The sequence below is a fragment of the Lissotriton vulgaris genome, chromosome 3_1 (assembly GCF_964263255.1).
Source record: "Lissotriton vulgaris chromosome 3_1, aLisVul1.2, whole genome shotgun sequence".
NCBI classification, from domain to species: Eukaryota; Metazoa; Chordata; class Amphibia; order Caudata; family Salamandridae; genus Lissotriton; species Lissotriton vulgaris.
In genome coordinates, this window is record NC_141689.1 from 1162715882 (window position 1) to 1162743329 (window position 27448).

A 27448-nucleotide genomic window follows, 5' to 3' on the forward strand; every position below is an offset into this window, starting at 1 on the left:
TATTGAGACCTAGCAAAGGCACATCGGGCTAACAGTCCCTACAATTTTGCCAAGTTTCGTGCAAATCCATTCAGCCGTTCGAGCTAAAAGTGAGTCCAACCGCCCTATGGAAAAATGAATGGGAAAAACGCGTTTTGGAACCCCCCTTTTTTCTCAGCCCCCCCTTGACGAAACCCCACCAAATTTTCAGGGGCTGCTCAGAAACAAAATGTGCCATTTTCCTGAAAATTTCAGCCGATTCCGTCCTCAAACGCCAAAGTTATTAGACATAGACTTTTCAAAAATCCCATAGGGAATTAATCCTAACTATATATACCTACTGGCGATAGCCAGTAGGTAATATATATATATATATATATATATATATATATATATATATATATATATATATATATATATATATCGGCAAACACAGATTTCCGGTGAAAGCCAGTACCTGCTCACGAGTGGGTCGTTTTTAGGGTTCCGGAAGCCCAATATCTTTCTCCAACCATTCTCCCATCAGGAACACACGTAAACGACACACCAGGAGTTGCTGTGCTTGAAAATTTAATTGGCAGCAAAAACAAACAACGCGTTTCACCTCACGGCTTGTTCACGTTTGTTGTGAACTCCAAACTCTAGTCCTTTTACATTGTCAATTACTTGTCATAAAAATAGGACTAATCGTGCACACCTATAAGTGAAAATATAGCGGACATATTGGAACAGAAAGGTATATCATTGTGTGTCAGTCTCTTATTGTAAAGTAAAATCTTAGAATCACGCAATGGCAACAGATTCACAATCAATTCCTGTGTATCCGAATGTGACTCTTAAAATAAGTGATAGTTTCAACCAAGGCAAAAATATTGATGTCGTTAAGCGTAGGCTGTCTGCAGTTCATAAAGCTTAATAATTAGCCTACAACTATGAGCCACGATTCGGCAATTTTGCCCAAGTGGGCGTGAAGTGGGATACATAATATGAGATGTAACAGTAAAGTCCACATGTATGTTGGACACAAGTACTGAAGAAACATCAAAAACTCTTCATAGCATGAAAGAATAAATACAATGAAAAGTAAAAGGCCAAAATTTAGCCCAAGTGGGCATAGTCCATGTATAAATATGTGCCAGCTCACAGTTGTATTTAATGACCACCAGTTTATCTCATCTCAAAAGGTCCCAAAATATCTGCAGGATAACCTCATACATTCTATTGTTCTTGGCATCTTGCATCATATGGTTGGTTACTGTCATACTCTCTTTTAGTTAAATCATCAAGGTAGAGTCTTTTCCGTGCCACATAAACTTATTAGTTTGAACTGACGTTTCTGTATATAACTGTTCCAATGTCCAAAATTGTAGAAACAAATTCTGTGAATTAAAAACATAAGTAAATAGTTTAAAAAGACGACTATAAGCTAAACAGCTGCTTACTTCTAAAGTTATTCAACAGATATTCAATGTACAAGCTAATTATCATCTCTCAATTATCGCTATTCATCTCTCAAGGTGGACAGAAAGCTCCTCATGATTGTTCAAACCCTGAGGAAACTTAGTTTCGAAGTCAATGATATATCTGGATTCCATTTTTCGGAGGCATGTCGTTTTGTCCCCTGCACGTATTCCCAGATACACCTTATCTAGTACCACCATCCTTAGCAAGTTTTCATTTTGGAAGTGATGTTCAAAAAAGTGCCTGGCCACAGGGTATTGCACATTGTGATTCTTAATGGCTCTAAGATGTTGTAACACTCTTTCTTTTGCTTTTAAGGTGGTGCTTCCTATATACCACTTATTGCAAGGGCAAATAAGTAGGTATACACAATACATGGTGTTGCATGTTACACTTTTATGTATAGAGAACACTTTCCCAGTACTGGGTACAGTTACCTCTCTGCAGTTAATGCTGTTGCGACATGCTTTACATGATCTGCAACACCTGAAACCAGGTGTATCTGTGGGTTTGTCAGTACTGGTCACCGAATTCGGGCTGAGCTCGTCTCTCAGGGATTTACTCTTTCTGAATGTGATCTGTGGATTGTGGTTTAGGTGTGGTTTTAGATGTTGATCAGTTAACAACACGTGCCAGTGTTTATTGAGAATCTTTCTTACTTCCGTTGCCTGGCCTGAAAACGTAGTGATGAATCTGATATTAGATTCAGTGTTGTTAGCTTTGTTATTATCCAAAAGGTCTTTCCTTTCTTTAGTATTTACTCTTACCACGGCCCCTTGTATGGTTTTGTTATTGTACCCACGTTCTTTGAAACGTTTGATCATTATTTCCTGTTCCGTTTCAAACGCTTCCTTGGTACTACAAATGCGTTTGGCACGTAACAGTTCCCCATAGGGGATGCTGTCAATGAGGTTTCTGGGATGTGCACTCCTTGCATTGAGTAAACTGTTACCGGCTGTTGTCTTTCTATAGAGACTGGTAGTCATCATAGTCCCTTTTATTTCAACACATATGTCTAGGAACTCAATCTTAGATCTATGTATATGTTCAGTAAATCTAAGATTCATTGCATTGTTGTTCAGCTGGCACACGAATCTTCTCACTGATTCCTCAGTGCCGTCCCAGATCAAAAAGATGTCGTCGATATACCTAAGCCACAGGACAACCTTGTTGTCACAATTTTTTCATTTTTGATGGATTTGGTATACCGACAGTCACAGGGCACGGCGATGGAACCTGCTTCGCCCCCAGTTATGCCAACCTATTCATGGGTTGGTGGGAGGAGCAGGTGTCCAACGAGGTCGCCGATTTTAACAACAAGGTTGTCCTGTGGCTTAGGTATATTGACGACATCTTTTTGATTTGGGACGGCACTGAGGAATCAGTGAGAAGATTTGTGTGCCATATATATATATGTATAAAAATGTGAGTGTAGGATATATGTATAGTTAGCTCATGCTTAGTTAAGATGTATTTGTCCTGTCTGATGATGAGCTGGAATGGGGAAGGGGGTTGATGTCTCATATATGTGTTTGCATGTTTAGTATTAGATAAGGTAGATAGTTAAGAGTAACGTTTAGTTAGTACCAGTTAATTGAGATTAGGTTATTGATTGTGATTAGTGTTATTTTAAGGTAGGTAATTTTATAGTATTTTAATAAAAGCTTACTGTTTTAGATTTGTGGTTGCACTTATGTCAGTACTGATTTGATGGGTGGTGCTTTTGACAATGTATACAACATATTCAATCACACAACTATCATTAGTATGTCTAAGTGTGGTCCTAGCATGATATTTTAGTGAACAGCTACTGTCATGATACTGTAGTTTTGTGTTCAGGAAACACGCATGAATTTCAGGATGGCAATTTGGAGTAATGCACTTAGATTGGGAAACTCTGTTGATATGTTTATCATCTTATGAGTAACTCACAGAGCTGTACACCACATTGTTGCACATTTACAAAACAATAGAGAAACATGGGCTTAAGCAAACAGTGATATTGAAATGCTTATCTATCGTGAAAATGCAAGAATGCGCTGTGTTCCCAAGAATGATACACACCCGTGCATTTCCCCTGAGCCTGGCGCAGAGTCTAGCTGCCAAGCACAAATGCAGCCACACTTGCTGCATAGTGCAAGTGTGTCTGCATTTGTGAAATTGGATGTTAATGTGCAGGAAGGCTCACCTACCTGCACATACACAATGTTGTCAGTTTGCTGGTCAAATGTGTGCTGCACAAGGCAGAACACAATGAAACAGCAACCACATGGGTAACTAATGCATTTCTCCATGTAGTGCCATTGTGACACAAGCTTGCCCCAGGTGTTACTTTTGGCACTACCTCCTATTAAGGCCACCCGTGAAATTGTGGCACAGAATCTGAAGATATGCCAGTTGCAGTGCACCTCAGACCGCAAAACACATTACCCTCCCCTTTCACACTGAGCACAGCATGCACAAAAGGGTGCCGTATTTACATGGCATTGTTAAGCCATGTTAAGTGGCTGAATGATTCCTTGTACATTAGGAGAAGGCCCTATTGCAAACACAACATTACTGAAACTAACATTGTGTTTCCAATAGAGGCTTGTAAATATGCGCCATTATGCTTCCTCATCTTTGTAAATATGTTGTGAGCTCCATCTTGAGATGTGACATGCCAGGACACACATCACAAGCAGCTTTGGCCACTCCGTTGATTATGAGTAGATATGCCAAGTAAGACTTGTTAGCAATGCTAGGCGAAGACACTTTTTGTGGCATGACATTGACTTGAAAAATTGCAGCAAGTGCCTATCCCCATCATGTACTTAGGGAAATGTTTAATTCTTGCAAGAATGTTGTATTTGAGCTATGAGGGATTGGCTACTTCACACATACCCAGTCATTTCAATGCCTATCTGGGACACACACTCAACATGCCCATTTTTCAAATGTCCCTCTGGGTAAGTTTTGATGGGTATACTGATCATACATTTGTTTACACGCCTATGCTTGAATAGTCATAGGCGACACACATCTGTGTGAATTTAGGTATTTTATTTACATGTGCATTCACATGGGTAAAAAACTGTCCCAGTTCTTGGAAAAACAACCCCCATATTGTCTGTATACCCAGTGGAGGTCCAGACAGTGTCCTTTGGGGGGAACATGTCCAGAGACATGTTGAGGAAGAGGCAGAGTTCAGTCAGCAGGCTGATTGTAGTGTCATTGGGAACAATGGCAAAATTGGCAGTCCTTATCACCTTCCCTGCTGATGGTATCCTTCTCCTGTGCTGGGCCCTGATGTAAATGGGTGTGGTCATGACGAGCTCAGCTCGTCATGAGCACACAAGAGGTATACCTCATGACGAGCTGAGCTTGTCATGAGAATCGAAGGGGTTACTAGAGACCAAGGTGAGTGTAGCACAGTCATTTAGCACTTTGAGATTATGATACATGAGGGGGGGGGGGTAAGAAGTGGATGTTGAAGTTCAAGCAGCATTCATCTGTGCCAAATGATGAGGCATCAATGAACTGATGATAAGCTGCGGGGCTTGCAAGACTCCCGCAACTTCTTTGTGGTATGCAGCTATGCTGCCAAGTGTGAAGCCTTCATCCACTCCATGTTCTCCATGATCTTTCTCATTCCACTCAACTCCTTGGTGACATTCCTGAAGCCACTTTTACTGGACAGTTGTTCTTGTCTCTGAGTAAGTACTCAAGCAATGTCAGCCATGGAATGCTGGAGAGCATGGCGTGGACCTTTGGTGCCTGTGATGGACTCTAGGTGGTCCCTAATGGGACTGAGACACCCACGGACCCCATCTAGTTTGGCCGCCAGGCTGTCAAACCCCGCCCGCTCCGGACCAGCCATCTCCTGCTAGACCTCTACTGCACGGTGTTAAAATGTTAGAAGTGGGTCCTCACGGTCCTGGGAGACAGCTTGGGTGGTAAGTGCTTGCTGCTGGGTGTTTTGTGTAGAGGGTGGAGCTTCCACAACGCTGCTGGATGTCCCTGCTTCCAGAGATGGGCTGCCAATGGAGTTGAGCAGCTCTTGGAGGGTGTTCTGGTCGATGTTTGAGATGTCTTCCTCTTCATCAGTGAAGAGTGGGACAGGCTGCTGTACAGGAGGTGATGTTTCTCCCTCTGAAATGTAATGGGGAGATGCTGTTATATGTGTGTCTCAAGTATTGTCATGCATTAAGCGGTTTACATGCAGACTGCATGACAATGTCCAATCCCTGTTTTGAAAAAGCAACACCTATTACATGTAGTATAGTGAATCATCGTACAACATCACTGATGTGACATTTGAGTTGTAAAATGTTTTTTACTGTTTTCCAGTATGCCAAATGTAGGGGGGGCATTCCTATACAAAATGCTGCACCAGTTGTGTCCTCTGTTCAGTAGTGACAGTGGTGATATGTTGCAAGCTGGAGGACATGTGACTCTTAGTCAGGGTTGTGACACTTGTGCATTGTTGGACTGCAGATATTGTTGTTTCATCGGGGGCATAGATATATTGAAGTGACAGAATGTGGCATTCTCCTTACATGATTGACTCTGCACTCCTCTACTCCAGTGACACAGGCCTGCACCAGAGTTACAGGTTTATGTGCAGCCATGCTTTTCAAGCTGCACTGGCACATCACTTGTCAGCATGGTGCAAAGACAGGCACTTTAGCAAGATAATGCAAGTGTGTCTGTGTTCAGGGTATGAATGTTTATGTGCGAGAGGGACCCCTTCTGGCACACTATGAATGATTGACAAACAGCTGTTTCTATGTGTGCTGCACAATGCAGTACACATGGATATCTGAAAATGTATATTTGCATATTAGAGATAATTTGTTTCCTTGCATACATTTCTTACTAGCCTCCTATTTGCTTCACCCTTGTGAGTATAGGGAACATGTATTTCTGTGGGTGTTGCAGGGGGACACCCAACACAAATCCCATATCCCTCACCTTTCACACCACATGAAGTGTGTAAGTGAGCCTTGATTACATGGCAGCAGTTTACAGTGGCTTGTAATTGGAGCTAAGCCACCATCACCAACCAACGTTACATCAAGTATCACTGGTATGAGGATGGGTTCTTTGAAATATGCCACACTGATAGACACATGGATGATACATGGTGTTCCGCTCAGAGTGATTGGATGCCTTTGTTTGTGTAAGGATGTTGACAGACATGACTTCCTATGCATTTGTTCACTGCCATTCTTGACTTTCCCCAAGGGCTGGTTTCCATGCATGTCAAGGTGTAATGGCCTTTTCACACCAGTACTGTGATTACTTACAATACTGTTAACTGTGGGGCACATGTAGATACTTTTATGTGGACGAGTGCATATTGACATATCAGGTGAAGGTGCCATGTAGCAAGTTGACATGGATTTGTGCAACATTGTTATTATTGCTTCGTGTCATACTTCACTTGACATCCACCTTGACAGGGACTGTATGGTTCTGTGAGCATGGCACACAGACAAAACATGTTGTATTTTTCTTTTTTAAGTTTTAAAAAGATAATTTTATTAAGGTGAAAAATACAATAAATGTCATACATAGAAACCAAGTATTATAACAAACAAGAGGGGGAGGGCTACATAGAAGATTGAAAAAATCTGGTAAGCAGTGCTAACTTACAACCACACATGTTTATTATGCAAACGTAATATTAACATTCATGTAATCTGGAATATCAAGTAGGCTTCAAAAAATCTTCTTCCACAGGAGTGTGCATACTGTAACGTTTCAGATTAATATCAAGGAATTATGTGACAGGGGACCATAATAATAATCGCTTCATGGTGAGAGAAGCAGGATAAACAAAAGCAGTATCTAATCTGTGGTTGTGACAAACTGCATACCACCAAGCCTGGAAAGATAGTTTAGAAAGATCTTTCCAATTTTTTGTGATTAGTTGAAATGCAGCTGCTATGAGTAAATCCAGAATTCGAATATTTGAGGTGCAATTTTCCCAGTCATCAAAAAAGGAACCATAAAAAATGTAAGCGGAGGAAAAAGGAGCTGCATAGTCAAAATTTACGACTATCTGCATCCACACTTTCTCCCAAAAATCATGAACAAAAGACATGTGAACAGTAGATATTTTAAATCAACATGTGCTAAGAAGCAGGACCAACAAGCGTCTAATAAGTCATTTTTTATTCCAAGTAGTGTCACAGGGGAGAGAAGGAGCCTATTATATATAAAGAAGAGTGTCTGAGTGGCGTTAGCTGTTCTGAAAGTTTTTCTGCTTTCAGACCATATTCTAGTCCAAATGTGAATTGACCAATCAGTACCAAAATCCTTTTCCCTGGCTAATTCTACATTAGTTTATCGCTAATGTTATTGGACTTACTTAAAAAGGAATATATGGTACAACCTCTAGGGTTTGTGTGGAGGAGATTACGAAATTGAGTGATATTTTGGAAAAGATGAGGGGGAGATGAGGGAAACTGAGTTGACGCATGGCATAAAGCATCATGCAATGATTGGTATTTATTTCAAAATGAGGGAGGAAGGTTAAATAGGAGACAAGCTCATTGTTAATCTCGAATAGTAGATGTACCCAAATTACGCCTTTTTATCTCCAGGTTTCCCAATAGAAAGGTTTACCATTGATCAATAAAAATGTAATATACCATAAAGTAGATTTAAGAAACGAAAACACTGGGTATCAATGATAGGACTGATTCTAATATCGACTTGAGTGTTTGAGAATGGGGGTGGATATATGTTGAGGTTTGCGAGAGAAAGATGGGTATTCTTGGAAGGAAAAGGGAAACAAGTAATATTGTTCAAGTGATACCCAAAGAGGGGGAGCTAGCGGCGAATCTGATATCCAATTAGAGGTTTGGTGCAACAAAAATGCTTTGTGGAACTTAGAAAAACAGGACAATAACTCATCCCTCTGGTTTGGGGCACATAAGTTTTAGTAAGGAAATCAAGCTTTTTTGTTGCTCCAAAGAAAAGAAGAAAGTATGGAGTTGATTTTCTTGAAGAATTTAGAGGTTGTAGCTATTGGAATGTTAAATATAATGTAGAGAATAACAGGAGATAGCATAATTGTTATAGTATCTAAATGTCCCCACCATGAGAGGATGTCATCTACTTGTCAAATCAGACAGTTTTGATAGACATGTATCTATGTTCGTGGAGATGCAGGTTTTAATTGACAGGCCAAAATGTAAACCCACATATTTTATATGTTTGGGATTCCAAGTAAAGTTCGAGCTTATAAAATCCTATTTGAATGTAAATTTGGTCAAGGGCAGGATATCACATTTATCCTAATTTAGTTTATATCCAGAAAAAAAAGAATATGAATTCACTTCTTGTAGAAAGGCAGAGATAGAAGACCGGGGGTGTGAAATAAATAATAAGATGTCGTAGGTGTATGCTGCCAATTTCACTTGTAATGTATTAGATCTAAAACCATGAGTTTCCTGAGTCTGATGTATTTTAGATATGAAGGGTTCTAAAGCTAAATTGAAAAGAAAAGGTAATAGGGGACAGCCTTGCCTAGCCCTTCTGCCTAAGGTGAAATAAGGGGAAGAACTACCATTAACAAAAACTGCTGCTTTAGGACTTGAATAGAGGAGAGAATTCTGAAATGTAATTTTTGGACCAAATCCAAGCCATCTAAGCAACTGAAAAAGGAAAGGCCAATGAACTCTATTGAATGCTTTCTCAGCATCCAGTGCAATTGCGGATAGAGAATTGGACACATGGGAAGACTTGAATAAAATATCGAAGAATAACCGGGTATTATCCGTAATGAAGCGTCCTTTAGCAAAACCTGACTACTCCCTGCCAAGAAGGTCTGGCAGTAAAGAGACCATTCTCAAGGCCAAGGCTTTAGAATTTGCTTTATAGTCTATGTTTACTAAGGAGATCGGTCTGTAGTTCCCTCAATATCGTAAATCTTTACCTTCTTTATGAATGAGGCATATCAGAGCTTCTAATAAAGATCCAGAGTTTTTGCCAGTATGTAAAAAAGAAGATATGAGAGCTGTCAGTTTTGGGAGAAGTTGGGAAAAATGTATAAAAACCTCTACAGTAAGGCTGCCCTGGCCTGGAGCTTTGTCCTTTCTGAGTGTATGTAATGCTGAATGTAATTTGCCTTGTGAGATTTCAAGCTCTAATGAATCAAGATTTAGCTGTGTATCAAAAGATTTCTTTATAGTGGAAAGATAACCTGTGATTTGAGTATGTGAGGAAGAAGTATTTGGTGTGTATAAAGATTTGTAAAAATGATGAAACTCCTCCAAAATCTTGGAACCTTTATATTTAAGAATCTGTTGAGTATCCAGAATAGATTCAATATTAAGTCTATTGTGTTTGATCTTAAGGTAATTTGCCCGATTTATTGTGACCCCAATAACATTTTGCACTTGATTCTAAGAGATATAGCGAAGCATTATCTGTAAATTCTGTATTGAATGTAAGCTTGGTGGCAATGAGTTCAGACAAACATTCTTTTAACCTAGAAGTGAAGTAGGAGTGTTCCAGTCTCTTTATTTTTGCGAAGAGGTCAGTGGCCATTTTCCGAGCAGCATGTCTTTTCTTGGAGACATAGTTAATTTTAAACTCCCTTGCTGTTGACTTAAAGGCATCCCAAATAGTACAAAAAGGTAAATCGTCCTATTCATTGAAATTAAAATATTCATTAAAAAAATGGGTTAAAGAGGAAGTAAAATTGGGATCAAGAAGTAGAGAATTTTTAAAGCGCCAATGATTAGGTAGATTGGGTTTATTAAATATATAATAGAATGGAAATTGGGGCATGGTCTGAAATTAGAATAAAATCAATGTCAGCAGATTGTAGGGACTGCAAAATATCTTGAGAAATAAAAAAATATTCAATATGTCACTGGGTCTGATACAACAGTGAAAAATAAGTATATTCTCTTGTGGAGGGATTGCAAAGTCTCCAAGCATCTAATAATTTCCGTTGCTTGATAGTTTGTATAAAATGTTTGTGAGCTTTATTCTGTGTGAAGGAGGCTAGGGAACTACAGTCAATAAAGGGATCTATAATCTGATTACAATCTCCTGCCAAGATGAAATTATCGTGGGGATGTTGTAGAAGATTTTTTCTAAGGTTAGTCCAAAATAAAGACTTGCCTGTGGTTGGAGCATAAATGTTAAATAGGAAGATTGGGGTCTTTCCAATCATCAATTCAGTAAACAACCATCGACCTACATCGTCAGATTCTTGGGAAACTAATTTAACACTTAAAGATTTACGACATAATGTGGTGACTCCATTTCTCTTACCATCGCCTGGGGAGAAGAAAAACAAATCCACCCAATTATAAAGATTCTTTTTCCATGAGGTGGGTTTCTTGTAGAAGAGCTGTGTCTGCTCCGAATTTAGATAAATGTGTTAGGACACGTTGTCTTTTAATGAGGGAATTTAAGCCCCGAACATTCAATGAAATAATTTTTAATGACATAAGAACTGCAATGCAAGAAGTGAATACATTTCAATACACATATGATAAGGATAGCAACATGCATACAATATAACTCCGAATAAAACATAAGTATCATGAAAATATCGAAATAAAGTAGATAGGAGAACCAGAAAAGGCGCTGATGAAAGATATAAAGAGGGGATGGAAAGAAGGAAGATAGTCGAGGAAAGGAAGGAGAAGCAAGAGTAAGAATAGAGGAAAACAAAGGAATTCACATACCTAGAAAACTCAAAAAAAGGTGGGGGGGGGAGAAGCCACATGGAAGGGTGGGACATCCAGACTCCATAGACAGGTCACATGAACCACTGCAGTCAACAAGATGTGAAACAATGACAAGCACAGATAATGGGATATCTAAAGGGAGGAGGAACAGAGAGGATGTATAAACTTTAAATAACAATATCAATGTCAAAACATCTGGAAATTACAAAAACAATGCAGAAACATATTTTTTGCCACTAAAGGAAAAGCTTTTCTGAAGTTCAACGAGATCCTGAAATATTAACTTGAATAGGAGGTTGAAGATCTCGAAGTGTCCATGTTCTCTATCTTGCAAGACTTTATTGGGGTCTTCGTAGGTATTCGTGTTATTTCTGTAGGTAACTTTAAAGAGGCAGGGATGGAAAAGACCACAGCAGGCTGCCAAAATAATACAATTTAAAAGAAAAAATGTTTTATTTAAATAAAACAAATATATATGTGTATATATATATATATATATATATATATATATATATATATATATATATATATATATATATATTTTTTTTTTTTTTTCTTTCTTTTTTTTTATAAAGTACTTTTACAAAGTATATGACTTCACCACCCATGCATTTGCGTTGTAATGGCATGCATGATAAAGTCATATGCGTTTAAGGTAAGTATATGGTTTTAGTTTGGGGGTGTTGGGGTATATGTTTCAGGGGTTCAAGGGTATTTTAAGGGTGGGTTTGGGTTATGGGCTACAGGGGTATTTTTAGGGTTCAGGGATAGGTTTGGGTTTTTGGGTACAGGGGTATTTTTAGGGTTCAAGGATAGGTTTCGTTTTGTGGTAGAGGGGTATTTTTAGGGTTCAGGGATAGGTTTGGGTTTTGGGGTACAGGGGTATTTTTAGGGTTCAAGGATGGGTTTGGGTTTGGGGTACTGGGTTATTTTTATAGTTCAGGGCTCGGTTTGTGTTTTGGGGTACAGGGGTATTGTTAGGGTTCAGGGCAAAGTCTGGGGTTTGGGGTATGGGGTATTTTTAGGTTTCAGGGTTAGGTGTGGGTGTTGGGGTACAGGGGTATTTTTAGGGTTCAGGGATAGGTTTGGGTTTTTGGGGTACAGGGGTATTCTTAGGGTTCAGGGCGAGGTTTGGCTTTTCGGGTACAGGGGTATTTTTAGGGTTCAGGGCTAGGTTTGGGATTTGGGGTACAGGGTTATTTTTAGGGTTCTTGGCTAGGTTTGGGTTTTGTGGTACAGGGGTATTTTTAGGGTTCAGGGTAGGTTTTGGGGTAAAGGGGTATTTTTAGGGTACAGGGCTGGTTTGGGTTTTGGGGTGCAAGGGTATTTTTAGGGTTCAGGGCTAGGTTTGGGGTTTGAGGTACAGGGGTATTCTTAGGGTTCAGGGCTAGGTTTGGATTTTGGGGTACAGGGGTATGTTTAGGGTTTAGGGCTAGTTTTGGGGTGTGGGGTACAGGTGCATTTTTAGGGTTAAGGGCTAGATTTGGGTTTTAGGGTACAGGGGTATTTTTAAGGTTCAGGGCTAGGTTTGGGTTTTGGGGCACATGGGTACTTTTAGGGTTCAGGGCTAGGTTTGGGTTTTGGGGTACAGGGGTATTTTTGGGTTCACAGATAGGTTTGGGTTTTGGGGTACAGGGGTACTTTTAGGGTTCAGGGCTAGGTTTGGGTTTTGGGGTACAGGGGTATTTTTTGGGTTCACAGATAGGTTTGGGTTTTGGGGTACAGGGGCATTTTTAGGGTTCAGGGATAATTTGGGGGTTTAGGGTACACAGTGTATTTTTAGGGTCAGGATAGGTTAGTTTTTAAGGGTGCTGGGGTATTTTAAGTAGTAAGATTGGGTTATGATTATGGGGTGCAGGGGTATTTAAAGGGACTAGGGTGGGATTAGTTTTTAGGGTGTAAAGGGTAATTAAAAAATGTAAAAAATTTAACATATATATAAAAATATATATATGTAATATTATATATATAAATAATACAATTTAAAAGAAAAAATGTTCTATTTAAACAAAACAAATATATATTTGTATATATATATATATATATATTTGTATATATATATATATATATTTTTTTTATAAAGTACTTTTACAAAGTGTATGACTTCACCACACATGCATTTGCATTGTAATGGCATGCGTGATAAAGTCAAATGCGTTGTAAAAGTTTGAGGAATTTTGGCTTTGCGGAGTAATTGTCCCGTGTTGTAAAAAATGCGGAGTGATGGTATGCGGGATGAAAGAATGCGGGATGACATCATATATTCTTGTCAATGAGATGCTGCCCTGTGTTGTAAATTTGGCTGAGCGTGGTGTTGAGCCTAGGAGGCCAATGCAACACTTTGCCACCTCTCCAGTTAATACGCCCCTTTGCTTGGTCATGTTGCCCTTATTTTGTAGCCTAATGTATAATACGTTTTCCCTATTTTACAATATTTGGATGTGCAGAATTACAAGTCAGTGACATCACCATTATGTGTCTTTATATGTATTCGACAGCTAAGGTTACATGTGTCAATACCACCCAGGGACCTATGTATCTAGAAATAGATCTGCAGACAGGGTGGGTGTGCACTGAGGGATATTTAGTTGGACATGATTAACATTAGTCTCGTCCCCACATTCTCCACAGTCCTATTACTTACCCTGTTGCTGATGTAGCTGATCATGTTCAGCACTATCTGTCCCTGGACTCCAACCACCAACTCCTTGCAGATGACCGTAGGTAGATACCTGTTCTCCCAAGGCATGTAGCTCCTACTGTGGTGCTGGACTCCCACCTTGGGGCTGCAGTGCTGCCTGCCGATTGTTAGACAGTTTCTGCTTGGTCTTGCACTCAACATCATGCCAGCGCTTCTTGCAGTCGGTCACTGTCCTCTTGATCCATGCTACAGCATTAACCTTGGCTACAATGGACTGCCATATTGCATTTTTGGTTCCCAATGACATTGTGGAGCTGTCAAAGAGCTGGTGTTGTTTCTCTGTAACCTCCACAATCAGGATCTCATTTTCTGGCTGGCTGAACCTGGTTTTCCTCTTCCTCTTCCCCGGTCTCTCTGGCTGGTCCTCCTGGCTATTTGAGGGATTAGGGGGTTGTTCTCTCCTGCATTACTGGGTCCAGCTTCCACCAGGTTTCTTCTGGGTTTTTTTATTTTGTTTTTGGGAACTTTGTGAGCTTTTTGTAGTTTATTTTCCCACAAAACCTGAAAAAGGTGGGGGCATATTATCAAGGCGGGAGATATGAGATTATCGCCGCTTCTTAGCCTGTATATCCAGTGGGAGGTGGATATTCAGGTTAAGTCCCTATTAGCGATAATGTGTGAATATCGCTGTATTTCCAGCAATATTCAGGCATTGCGCCGCTATCGCCGGATATTTTATTGCATTGGAGATAAATGTTGCTAACAGCACGTTATCTCTGCGATAAAATCCGGCGATGCGCAGCGCTAAATAAAATGTCGCTAAGCCTATGTAGCGGTAAATATCGCTAGTTGTTGATAATATGCCCCGTGGTGTCACACTGATTAGCATGCATTTCCTGCCCGCAGAAAGGCCGGCATCACTTTTTTCACGTTAGCAGTCAGATTTTATCGCTGTAATGAAGGTCTTATCATCCACAGTTTCTGCCGCAATGAGAAACTATCGCCATGTAGCGACGTATTGTTAATACATTGATACTATGGCAATAGTTTTCAGTGTTACGCGGCGGTAAAAATATTGCCGCTAACTAACTTTACCGTTAGTTAGCGGCAATTCTTGTACATATACCCCTTGTAGTGTTACCAGTGGTTGTGCTAGAAGGTTATACTTCTCATTTCAAAAGCTCTTTGAGTGACATAAGGTAATCTCAAAACACTGGGGATTGGAAGAGGCTCAGGAAAAATAGCAAATAGGGACCACAAGAGAAGGGAAGGAGAAAGGCACCTTGCTGATGGAGAGACCTTTCGCAAGCCACAAGAAATAGTGCTTCAAGAGCAACCAGCTATAGGAGTCTGACCAACAAAGAAGGAAGGAAAAGGAGGCTAATTCTAAGTAGGGGAAAAATAGCAAAGGGAAATTAGTGGATGACTGAATACGACCAGGAACCTACAGAGATTTAGAAATTGGTGCAAATTTCAAAAATTAGTAGAGCAGGCAGAAGGGCGTTGAGAGCCAGGAAACAGGCCATGCGCTTCATTATATCCTGAGTGAGATCTCTCATGATTTTCCCTAAGACCTACATTGCGTTCTCTGTCTACAGTTGTAAAAGGCTAGGCGCAGTGGGAGGTTACGGGGGAAAGTAAGGTTAGCAAAAGATCAATGCTTCAAATATAAATTACTAAGTGTAGGTGTTAACTGCCTTGGAGTTCTTGCTCCTTGCTCATATAAGCAAGCTCTTACATTCAAAGACCAGCTCGAGCATCCTCCACGCACTGCTGGTAGGGTTTTCACAAATGGTATTAAATTCTGCTGCTACCAGTATTCATTGGTGTGTTGGACGTTTAGGTAGCTGGTCTTTGTTGTATCTGCACCAAGGATACTCACTCTTGAAGATTGGTTTTGGTACATTGCGTTGTTGTACAGCCAACATTATGCCAAATGTGGTTTGCATCTCAGGTATATCAGTTCCAAGAATATTTGATGGAAGCATAAACTCTGGTCTGCTCTATACTATGGAGTGCAGATTCAACATCCAATGTGTTATACTGCATAAACATGAGAAGTATTGCCCATGACAGCATGAGATGTCTTCCGTACTAACATCCTATCCTGAAAATATTTTAAAAGAAATGTATGCTCGTAAACGCAATTTGAGCAGAAGATTAATTAAACAAATGTTCTTAAATTGAACCACTAACCATCAAGTTTCTAATTAATTTTGCGGGGTAGGGGGGGGGCTGTAATTGCTTACAAAATATATATTTACGTCTTGTTATGCTGCAACCAATTCAACTGGGCCCAGGCCATTTGCTGATTGTGCAAAACAACTGGAATAAAACATGAAATTCTACGTCCTTCAAGGTTTACCAGCACAATGTGCACTAAAATGCAACCTTTAACAGTGTTGAATTACTCATGGGAGAGGCAATGAGTAATTTTGACTCAAGCTCTGAAATTGATGCCAGCCTTACTATTACCCTCCCAGGTGCGGGTTTGGTTTCTGCCTTGCTAATACACAATGCTCTATTACAGAGTCAGACCCTAAAGTTTGCTGCTACAGGTCCCCAGCAGAGAACTGTGAGTCAGCGCTTTTTAACCAATGTGATGCCACGGTTCACGCGTACCTTGGATTTGATAATAGAGGGCCTATTATTATGGCCTATGTTGTCATTCACACTACATGCATAATAGAGTGCCTGCTATGTGATGAAGCCGGGAGACAAGGATTGCAAGAGCGAGCCTAAGTGGGTTGTGTACTGTTGAGCTGGCCTATGGGAGGTAAGTATAAGCAAGCATTGGCAAAGTCAATAGGTCTCGCTTATGCAACATCTTTTGGCTTTGTCAATTTAGTTTTTTTTAGATATGCTGCACAGTAGGGCGGCCTGCTGTACAACATGGCTTAAAGAAACACCATTATGGCACAGTCAACATTGGCCACATCATTACTCTTTTTTTTTTTTACTTCAAGCCATGTTGCACACCAGCCCGGGTTGCTGTGAAACATGGCTAAAAAACATTGACAAAGCCAATAGATGTTGCAAATATGACACCGATCGGATCTGCCATTCATTCAACACCAACAGCGGAAGGAGTGAGCTCAATCGAGCTAAGCTGTACTTTAACTTTACATGTTTTAAATTCAAAGGCTTCGATGTATGATGTAAACATTGAATGAGTTGCTTATGGCTATTTAATGGATTATCCCAAATAAAGTATTATTTGAGTAGAAAATCATGCCACATGCTGTGTAATATTCAACATTGTTCATATTCTTTTAAAAAATTATAGTAGGAAAAAATGGGGAGGTTAGATTTGTTAACTATAACAGGAAAATATAATCTTTAAAGTCAAATTTCGAATATTTGGCTTCTGTTTTCTTACATTTACTGCAGAAAAAATGGATACGTATTTAAAATGTCAGAGAGGGTGGTGTGGTATTTTTGTTCTGGTCACATTTTTTTCAGAAGAATTTAGCAAACATACCAAGGATTCCCATCTGTAAATGCTCTGTATTAGCGCTGTAATTATATAAACCATGGGTGCCAGTGCTACCAGTAATCAGTCTGCTTTACCACTGAATAGAAGGATCAGAGCATGTGTTTTGCAATAGGAGAATGAATGGCAGTGAAGGACACATCTTGGGCAAGTACATCATTACATTTATTGGCCATTATTTTACATCTTCTCATACTTATGGGCAGATTTCCGGTTGCCACAAGCAAACAAAGGATTTAGGGCATTACCAACGTTAGGCAGACAAAATATCTATTTTTAAATATCGACATACAATAATGTCGATGTTTAAATATCGAAGGGACAGAATATCGAAGGTAAGTAATATCGATATTTTGAATATCGATGGGACAGAATTTCGAAGGTAAGTAATATCGATTTTGTTATTATCGATTTTAGTAATATTGATGTTACTAATATCGAGGTTAGTAATATTGATGTTACTAATATCAATTTTTATATTATTTTTATTGATATATTATTATGATTTTAATATGTATTTATTTTATGTAATTTAAGTACCGTAGAAGGTTGTGGGTTTATAGGGGAATAGGGTGGGGCGTAATTTAATTATACTAAATTAATTAGTAATTTTTAGGAATTATAAATTAATTTTAAATAATTGGTAATTAATTTTTATTATTGGTAATTACCTTAAATTAATTGATTAATTGATAATTATATTCTGTAGCGGGTTATGAGTTTATAGGGAAATAGGGTGGGAAGTAATTTAAATGTAATTAAGTCATATTTTATTTTAATTAATTGTTTTTGTTAATTATATTATTGTTAATTCAATAATAATTGGCAATTCATTGTTAATAATTGATTAATAAATAAATATGTTCTGTAATGGGTAATGAGTTTATAGGGGTTTAGTATGGGAGGTAATTTAAATGTAATTAAGTAATAATTTATTTTACTTAACTGTTTTTGTTAATTATATTATTGTTAATTAATTATTAATTGGTAATTTATTATTATTAATTGGTATTTATTATTAATTTATTTTTACTTAATTATTCATTGGTAATTCTGTTTTTAATGATTATGTATTGGTATTTGTAAATAGTTTAGATTTTTTTAATAATTAATTTTTTTATATTTTAAAATATTCATTTATTTATAAGTATGTTATTTTTAACTTCTACGCTATCCAAACACTTTCCCTACTGTTGCACTCTCTGGAGTGGCAATAGTAATTTTTACCCCTACGCTATCCAACACTTTCGCTACTGTTGCACTCTCTGGAGTTGGAATAGTAATTTTTACCCCTACGCTATCCAACACTTTACCTACTGTTGCACTCTCTGGAGTGGGAATAGTAATTTTTACCCTTACTCTATCCAACACTTTCCCTACTGTTGCACTCTCTGGAGTGGGAATAGTAATTTTTACCCCTACGCTATCCAACACTTTACCTACTGTTGCACTCTCTGGAGTTGGAATAGTAATTTTTACCCTTACGCTATCCAACACTTTCTCTACTGTTGCACTATTTGGAGTGGGAATAGTAATTTTTACCCTTATGCTATCCAACATTTACTTACTTTTTTAAATTTGCTTTACATTTTTATAAATTTTTATGTATATTATTATTTTATGTGTATAGATGTACTTGTAATTTATGATATTTTTAATCATTTATAAGTTATTAAAATAATTGTATATCGTCATTTTGTCAGACATTCATTACCAACACTGAAGAGCAGCGCCCAGTGTGTTTTAAAATTGTTCTTAAATTTCAAAGTGCGTATTATTTTCATTCCCATACTTTTAGGATTTAATTCTAAGGCACTTTCATTTATATCAGTGCTGTTGGATTGAAAAAGCGAACACCTCAGTATCGTCTGTTTGGTTCAAAGAAAACACGCTGCCTGTAGTTTACCTGCAAACACCTACTAAATATATGCTGTTGCAGACCCAGAGTTATATCAATGGACTTCCTGCCATTCGCCACTTCTGTTTTAAGATGTACAGTTCTATCTCGGCTCTGGCATTTGCACAGACCTCCCTTAAAATCACCAGTCTTTTCCAGGAGTGTAAAGTACTCAGACACTCAGACAATCAATGAGAAACTATGGAGCAGGGAAGGCGACACTGCCCGTGAATGAAGTTGCGACTCCGGCACAATCCCCGCTACAGGCCCTTTTGGAGTCACAGCAGGAATTTAGGGCGAAGCTGAATTGCCTCTGCAGAATGCAAAGTGGTTAAAGGCAAGCTGAAAAAATAACTTACGTCCAGTTACAGCTGGGGTACAGAGCACATTGCCATAAATAAAAATGTAAACATAAATGCATTTTTTTATTCTAGGTCCTTCATTTAATACTGGGTACTTTGTGAAAATTAGTAATTTAGTAGCTTTGCAAACATTACATATGTGAATTGCAGTGTGCTGGAAAGCACACAGACAGCAAGGAGGAGAAAAGACAAAGGGAGCAGCAACAGCAGGAGGAGGGAGTATGGTGAAAGAAAGGGACTGCAGAGACATGCACTCCAAGAGTGCATATAAAAGGTACATTTAAAAAGAGACCACCTGGAGGAGCCTGCGGCCAGCGGAAGGACACTGGACACAGGAAGCAGTCCTTGGTCCATGCTCCATGGCAGGGACCCACACAAAGCTCCAGGAGGAAACGAAGGCAAGGAGGTTCTGACCAATAAGAAGCAAGGAAATAAGAGTGATATTGGAGCCAACAAATGGTAAGCAGTGGTAAGTAAGGGATGGGCTCTAACACCATTTAAGATGTATTTTTTATTTACAAGAGAATTTGCAAAGGCGGCGCAGGCGAAACCTAAAAAGGTCTGATGCCATTACACAATGGTGACTAACTATTTTTTCAGTCTCGAAAAAAAGAACCACTGTGCTCACCTAGCAGCCCATATCGGACCCTGTCGAAATAATGGTGTGTAGCCCAAAGCTAACACTCAACTAGGAGCTATCTACACCCATCTTAGACATGGGTGACCATGCGATCAAATCTATCATGTGTATTAATTTGTTTCTGGAAAGATTACATAGTGACTGGTGGGTTTACTATGTGAGTTGTACACTTTGCTAGTCAACTTTATGGAAGATATTGTACTGATTTTGCTCGAGAAAAGCAACTATTCCTAAAGTATTGACTTTGCCATAAACCTAACTACATGGAGATGTAACGCCTGTGACTCAATTGCACACACTGAATCGAAAACCTGGGCTAAAATGATGGCTTCTACGCTAGATCAAAAGTGTCATTCTGTGCAAACTTCACATTGTTGTCTTCCATTGTCCTTAACTGCAAACTGTGGGAACACACACCCCCAAAAAACAGCACAGAGCCCTATGTAAAAAAAATATATAAAAATGAGCCAAGCATAACTTGTAAAGTATTAAAGTGAAACAAAAACTGCAAAACATAATAATCTTTTTTTTTTTCAAGCAGTCTTGTCAAGTTTTCATCTATCCTGAGGTGTAAAAAATTTGATTTTAGATCAACTTGCTCAAGCCATGGGGTTTACAAGACCCTAGGCATGGCTCGTGCTCTTGCTAAGAATTTTGTAGCTTTCTGATATCTATAAGTTAATCAGGTGTAGCACAAAGCCAGTGGAGTGAGATTAATATTTAGGACATCATTAGGATGGCTTGCGGACTTTGTCCTCCTGCCATCCTGACGGAAAACGGGACCACCTGCCATATGTGTGGCGGTCCCATGGGGATGATTAGGATGCGCCCGCCACACTGGCGGGCGCATCACGCATTTTTTTAACTGCTGCGGGCGGTGCTTTAAGCAGCACCCACCGCAATGTTAAAAATGCATGTGGTGCATTTGCATGCACAAAGTGGCAGTCACTGCGTAGTGCCTGCCGCATTGTGCATGCAAATGCAGGGGGGTACCATAGGTACCCCCATGTGCAGTTCCCACCCCCCAACTTCCTGGGGGCCCACGACGGGCCCCCAATTGTGAACTCCGCATGCCTTTCCGTGACGGTTTTGCCGCCACGGAAAGGCTGCTCTCTGCCAACATACTAATATGGATGGCGGTGTCTAGCAGACACCGCCACCATATTAAACCCTTTTCTGCCCGGTTGACTTGTTGACCGGGCAGAAAAGCGGCAGACAGTCTTTCCGTCTGCCGGGGTCCCGCCTGCCATACTAATATGACGGGGAAATGGGTGGCAGGCGGGGTAGGATGTCTGGCGGATTGCCACCGCCATGCGGGCGGTGGCGATTCGCCCTACATCTTAATAGACCCCTTAATATTTTCAAAATAGCTTATGAAATTTGCATCTGGGAACTACATATATTTACATATATTTATATATTATTATTTATATATTATTTTTATATTATGGTCAGTTCTGTTACAGAGTGCAAGTATGCCCCTTCACTCACAAATCCAGTCACAAGCGAATTGGGCATCTTCTCCTGTACAGGTTTGTGCCAATTGCCCAGTTATGGCAAGCACAAGGCAAAATCAACTGGCACTATTTATTATAAGTAGTCATGTTGTATTGATAACTACTTTCCTAAATTCTGTATACACCTTCCTATGCCACGATCTTGAGTTAGTTGCATTTCTTGTGGGGCTGATGAGAGCGTTTAGAGATTTCTTTAATTTTTAACTATTTATTTTATTTTTGAGAATAGAAAGATCTGAGTAGGTTGATTTATAATAGCTAGTAAAGAAATGATATAGCTTCTCAACTGTAACACAGTATTACTGTTGACTGCAGACGTCACAATCACAGTAAAATCCATAATTATGAGGTGAATGCCAGGGCACAAGTCCTAAAAAAAGAAGTGGGGGGACTAACCAAGTTAGGCAGTGCGCAAGTTCATGGCGCTGCATAACAAGAAGTGGCTTCACAACCCATGACCTCACAAGAAGTGACATTACAAGGAGGTACATCAGATCATAACACCTCAGAAATATGTTTTGCAGGTCTATCATGAGTACATTTGAGTGCATTATGAGAGTTAACAGATGGGAGTTTGCGTTTGGGTTGTGCCAAAAAAGTGACGCATCCCAGGACGCAAAATGTGGGCCTCAATTTCATATTCATTTTGTAAAAAGGCAGCCACAAAGAAATTGACAACAAGGAGAAATGTGTCAGTAAATATATTCTGTTTAATTGGTTGCAAAGTCTGCATTTTTAAATAATCTATTAGGTTAAGGCACCTGCTGCAGAAATCTTTGTGTGCCCAGTAAATCCCGAGGAATGATAATGGTAAGGTAATTTTGGAGGGTAACGCGTTTGCTGGAGAGATCTGTTTTTTCCTAAGTACCAGGTTTGAATCAATGTAGCATTATGGCCTAATATGTCTCCTGCAAAGCACACTATGTAACATGCAGATGACAGATTTTTATGTCATGTAGCTAGGTAAGTGGAGGAGACATTAAATACGGATCGCGCTTCGACTGTAACCCAGGAGCTGTGGTGTGGACATAACATATTATGCTTGGTGCACTAGGAACAGCTCCCTATCTCTGCAGTTATCTTTTTAAGTGTCACACTAACGAACCGGCATCTACACATGGTTAACATGTGCTGCAGACTGAAAACCCAGCAGTGTATGGATGTGTGGTTTACATGAATGAGATGTCTCCTGCCAAGAGCTAGTCCTTTCACAGAAGATCATGAGAACAAGATGCATGACGGCACGACCTATGAGCTGCAATCAGATGCTGCTACAGTATGTCTGCATGAAAGAGTATGACTGAATGGGTCTCGATGTGCACAATTCTCTTTTTGTAAGTTTGCGCATGTGTGAGTTTACGAATGTGTATTATCTGATATAATATTATCTCTAACATAATGGTGGCAAATAGTGGCGTTCTGTGCGAAAATATGTCATAATGGTGCACACCCCGTGTAAAAGGCTGGTTCAGCATAATAGTGAAATACATTCATGACATGTTTATTTATAATGCTGTCCCTGGTGAAATATTGGTAATCCTGGCAAATTGTAGACTTCCATGGTGAGATGGTGCCCATCCCTACTGTAATACTGGATCTGGCATAATGTTTATAATGATGTCATTTTGTGTGTCCATGGCAGGACAGTGTCCAACCTTGTTTTAATGTTTGAGCTCGCATGAGGGTGGTAATTCTTTGCATATTGTGGGCATCCATGGCACAGTGATTACCACCAGGCATTTTTCTTTGGGTCCCTCTGTTTTGACATCTGATGGGGCCTACGGCATGGTTACAGGCTCTCGGAACTACATATTTTGTGTAAAATCGCAGGGTTTCAATATGCCCAGCTCTCTTTGGGAGAAAAACTAGCTGGACACAAAATACTTTAACCAACTGGCATGGAGAGTCGTAAGGTATTTATTATTGTTCTATTGAACGGCAACATAAGGGGTCCAGACCCTCCAGCCTAGGTCATGTCACGTTTGGACCAATGTGAGGCTAGCTAGAAGCATTTGCTAAGCAGTCACAAAACATGCTAGCCAGCTCTGCCGGAACATTTTGTACATGTAGATTCCATTCCAAAGGTTGTATGTATGTATGTAGTATTTGTGGAATGCACATTTTTCACCCAAGAGAAACATGCAATGGAGCCTAAAGCAGGACTGGGCTCGGAAGGCAACATATAATCAACAACCATTTGCAGGGCTGTTACATCTATAATTTCATAGCTAGATAGTTTAGTAACAGCAGCATCATGCAGTATGCTACATTGTTCCTGCAGGATGCTCACTTTACCTATCCTTCATCCCACTTACTTTTGCCCAGTTTAGGTATTCAAAGGAATTATTGGTGACACTGAAGGCATCAGGTGTCTTGGATACTGAGCAGGTGTCGCCGTGAAAACATATTTGGAAGGTACAGGAATGTTTTTTTTCCATATAAAAGGTGTTTATGCGTAATTAACCGGTTACGGGCCTGTGTGGTCTAATAAGATTTCAACTATAGCATGTTGAAGCTGGTTGAAGATTTCAAAGGCAAGAGGGTGGTTGATCTACTGAAGTGCAGAGAAAGGCATATTCTTTCTCTGTGTGAGTCCCTGGTGCAAAAATCGATGCAGTCTGATGTGGGGGTACCTGACCCGTGTAGTGGTATAAAGAGCTGGGTTCATGAGATGGTCTTGTGGAGTGATTCAGAGAACACTGGAAGTGCCAAGTGTAATGGGCACGGTTTAGTAACTGAGATGAGTTTATCAAGGTTGATATCAGTAGCTAGCTGAGGATCCCTCAGTACATGCTGCTCCGAAAGCATCTTGTATGTTGGTTCCAATGAGAGAACAGCATTGGAAAATTCATATCACTGAACAAGGATTTATGAAGGTCAATTCTGAAGGAAATATAGTTGAAGTGAGAATGCACCTTTGCAATTCTAATGATTTGGCAACTACTATGTGCTGAATGCAACTACTGAGAACCATCCTCAGTGCCCTGCTGACCTCTGGTGGCACATGTGATGGCAGATGTAGCGCCTGATATAGATGTGTGCAGGAACTGGACAGTAGGTAGAATTTAGTGAGTGTCCCACCTGCGCACTTGTCACATCTGCTGGTTCCCGTAGTGTGTTTGGGTGATAGTTATCCATTTACTAGACTATTGTCAGCTCTGGTGTTGGAAAATCTATCTTTGCTGACCCAACACTGTGAGCAATGGAAACAGACATGCTACCACAACTCTCTGCTTTTTTCCTTTGTAGTTCTATTCGAAACATCAGTTGGTTCCAGAAAGGAAAAGTTCACATATATATCTTGGGGTCTTGGAAACGTTCATCACAAGTGGGAGATTTTTTTCTTCTGAAGACAGAATTTGTTTTTTAGGCCTGTCTTCAGAGAAAACAAAGCTGTTAACAGATTCACCATGCGGGTACAGCATGGTGGAACTACCATCACTGTTGTTCTCCTGATGTGGCTCACCCTATGGATTTCTAACTGCTTTAGGGAAAAGTACAAGTGAGATAGTCCAGCCATAGTGGGAGAGGTGAAGTCCCACTGCACCAGCCTTTTGGCTACAAGTATACCAAAGTCACAGGGGCATATTTACGTTCCCCTTTGAGTCGCTCTTGCACCACAGATCGTGGTTCAAGAGTTACACAACTTAATGATGAGATTTATTAAGTCATTCAAGGCCACCTTGAGTGGCCTAGGATGGCTCTATAAATCTTGAGTAATGCAACAAAGTGCAAATTGCTGTAAAGCATTACTATGCACCAGTAGGGAGATTCCATGGGTGTTAATAATATAATGACTTACATGGAAAGGCTGTTGGAAAGCAAAATTGGGAGCGCTTAGAGGGGCCCCTTCCCCCCTGGCCCTTTACATTTGGGCTAGGGGGATGCACCATGTGTGCCACATGGTGCAGGGATGTTTCAAGACATACATTTTTCAGTTGAAGCTTGTGCTGCGGGCCTTTTCTGCCAGACGCACAACCTTCCATCGAGAAATGGATGTTTGCGACCTCTCTATGGTCGGGCAGTTCCTTGCCACCACAGTGTCCCACCCAACATCGTAATAAGGCCCTGCATGTTTTTTTTAATATATACATAAAATATACAAATATATAAAATTGCATAATGTACAAAAAAGTATACTCTAAAATAAATGTTATTAATAATGAACATAATATTTAAATAAATAAACAAACAAACTAGGATAAACATATTATTAGTAAGTCATCATTATATCAAACACAAGATATTGAAAATTATTAAAACCTACACAGTAAAAATATTGACTACAAAATATAATTGAATAGAAATAATATTCCTCAAAAAAATAAACTAATTTTAAAACACATTTAAAAATTTGATCAAATGCATATGCTTAAAATGTCGAAATAAACAAGTAAAAACATGGACTAGTGGGGTTAGATTCTGTACTGCCACTCCAACCTGACCTATAGTAGGGAAGATTTTGAACTTTGGAGGGTGAGATTTTCTATTCTCATTCAAATGTAAGCAACAGTAGAGAAAGTGCAGGACTTTGCTAGAGTCAGATGTACTAGTCCCAGTCCATATTTACCAAAAGTAGAGATCGTGTTGGACTTTGGAGGGGTCTTTTTTACTCTTCCCTCTCCAACCTGAACAACAGTAGGGAAAGTAATGGACTATACTATTCTTATTAAGCTACAGTAGGGAAAGTGTGTGCTTTGGAGGGGTCAGATGTATTAATCCCACTGCTAAATTAAAATATATATAAATGTATGTATATATAGTTAAAATAAAGTAACATAAACTATGTTGACCAATATAGTTTTAACGTTATATAATTTATATATATATATTTAGGAACAATAATACTAGAAACAATATTAAACATTATTTAAAAGATAATAATACAATGTTACATAAAAACATGATTCAGTTAACATACAAATTACTAAAAACAAATGAATAATTTACAAAATCGATTGTTTAATAGCAATTCACAAATGCATAATAAGTACTGGTTTTTAAAACATATCTATTAAATGATTTAACATAATATGATGTACATAACTTATAAGGAAGAAGACCGTTTGGTCGAAACGCGTCGCCATTAAAGACATCTAAAAACACAGACCCTGGAGTGCGAGTCTCTTTGTGTGGTTCCGGCGTGGATGTTGGCTGGGAGCCCTTTCGGACATAACTTATAATATATATAACGAATTAAATGTTATAAAATAACTAAATAAATCAAATAAAAAAACAAAAAAATCATTAGTCTATTGCTCTACAAGACCAAGATCTACTAATAAAAAATAAACGTAATAAATATTACCAAACCACAAACAAAGATAAAACAAAATATTTCACATAATTAACATGAAAGTAACAAGATCTTATAACACAAAAACTAATAAAACTCAATATGGTCATTACAAAAGAATATCATTTATAACTATATTAAAAAAAGATATAAAATACAGAAAGAAATATGGGCCACATGTATCAACCTATTTTCCATTAACAAATAGTGTGAATCATTAAATTTGATCGTTTGCGAATGCCAATTAGCCTTTGGCAGTGGATTTTAGGTAATCATACCTAAAACTGTGACTCCAAATAAGGAATCACAATTGTTGATTCCCTAAGTACATGTACCAATCATTTCCCAAATGCAAACTGGCATTTAGGAAATGCTATTACCATTGACTCCAAGACGATGGTAACCATGTGCAATTTTTGAAAATGCACAAAAAATCATTTTTCAAAGTACCATGTAGCACACAC